This window comes from Epinephelus moara, chromosome 12 (genome assembly GCF_006386435.1).
Source record: "Epinephelus moara isolate mb chromosome 12, YSFRI_EMoa_1.0, whole genome shotgun sequence".
Classification (NCBI taxonomy): Eukaryota; Metazoa; Chordata; class Actinopteri; order Perciformes; family Serranidae; genus Epinephelus; species Epinephelus moara.
In genome coordinates, this window is record NC_065517.1 from 1,617,557 (window position 1) to 1,619,354 (window position 1,798).

The following is a 1,798-nucleotide window of genomic DNA, read 5'->3' on the forward strand; positions in this document are numbered from 1 at the left end:
CTTTACTGCTTAATAAACTACATTAACTGAGACCGAATATCTTCTCCTATTGCTTCATTAAAGAACACGCAGGACTGAGCTCACACATAGCACATTGGAGAGTAGGATGAGCCTCTTAGTCCAACACGCGGCAGATTTTTTTAATGACGGTAATGAAACTGATACCGTTGCTATTTTTAGATACCACGGGATACCTTATTACCGTATTATCACCCAACCTTAATCTGATGTTTTGTTGTAGTTTTCCCATGCACCATATGTCTATTAAAATGTCCAGGATGTGTTCTGTCCTGCTAGACTTTGTTCCTTGCGTTGTTATGTAGAAATAACTGCAGAAACACAAATGCACTGCGTTAATAATTGATGCTGGAAGCATACATGCAGCAGTGCTTACACTTCAGGACCGTGCAGTGCATGTTTATGAATCTGCAGATGCAGTACATTAACATCCCTGGAGGATGGATTTAAAGTTGTGCAGAAGAGAGTGTAAGAGTTAGAGATACCCTCCTGGGTACCATTTACCCACAGGAAAAGAGCTTTTATTTTACAGAGCAGTGGAGCCAGGGAGAAGAAAAAAGTAGAAAGTAGATGATAAAATTCGATCGCTGTTGTAGGGGTATGGAGGAAACCCCTTGCAGAGTTAGCATCTATCTGGCCTCTGAGCTTCACTGATGCTGTTACATCACATCACTCCCTGCAGGGGAAAAAGAAAGCACTGAGCAGTGTCCTTATGAGAGTGGGGCCAGATACCACACAGGACCGGAGGATTTTCAGCTTGGTAAAACATACGTCTGTGTCATATCCCAGGGCGCTGATTGTCCTCTCTTCTTTGTGGGCTACAAGCAGTTGTACTGGCAGTTCCTGTCCTCTCTCCTCCTTGAACTTGTGCTGACCCACCAACACACACAAACATGCACTATGAATCACCTCCAGAGCAGCCTTCTCCATCAGGGTGTCCCACAACACTTTTTTTTTGAACAATGTTTTTTATTGATTTTCAATAGGAACATACAAAACACATCAACACATACCACACTAATTGCACAGTGAGATGCAAACTGACCTCGCTGCATACACACACACAAAAAACAAATAAATGAAAATAAATAATAAAAAAAAAAGTTGTCACACTCAATAACCTTACAAATAAGTATAATCTATTGTTGCTTGAGAAAGTCCATTAAAGGTGCCCACACCTCTTCAAATTCATACGCTTTACTTCTAATTATATAGGTCAGCTTTTCTAATGTAACACACATTGCCATCTCTCTAATCCTGGGGCCTGTATCACGAAGCGAGATCAACCTTTCCTGGGTTACCCAGACCTATCCTGGGTTGACTAACCCTAACAATGGCAATCAGGATAATCGGTATCACGACGCTGGATATCAACTTGGTAAATCAACCCAGGGTTGCCTTATCAAGAGCCGTGAACACGCACGCAGCGAACCAATCACAATCATGAGAGAAGCGCAGTGTCACTGAGCGTCACTTAGCGTCCTCACAGAGCACCGTATGTGAGGAAAAAAAAAAGTATTTCTCCTGAGGATCATTCTACTAAAATATGAGGAGGAGAAAAGCAACATTACAGAAAAGGCCAACACCGTGGCAGCTGCAGGAGGAGGAAACATGTATGGCAACGCATAATGGGATGAATAATGTTTAGTTTTAGTTTAGATTAGTTTATTTGCACATAATGTTAAAAACAGACAGTATAAAATTTACAAGATTAAAAAAAGAAAAGTGCCGGAGAGGTTAGAAGCCACTAAAAGCTTATCAAAGAAATTCCCCTGTCAAA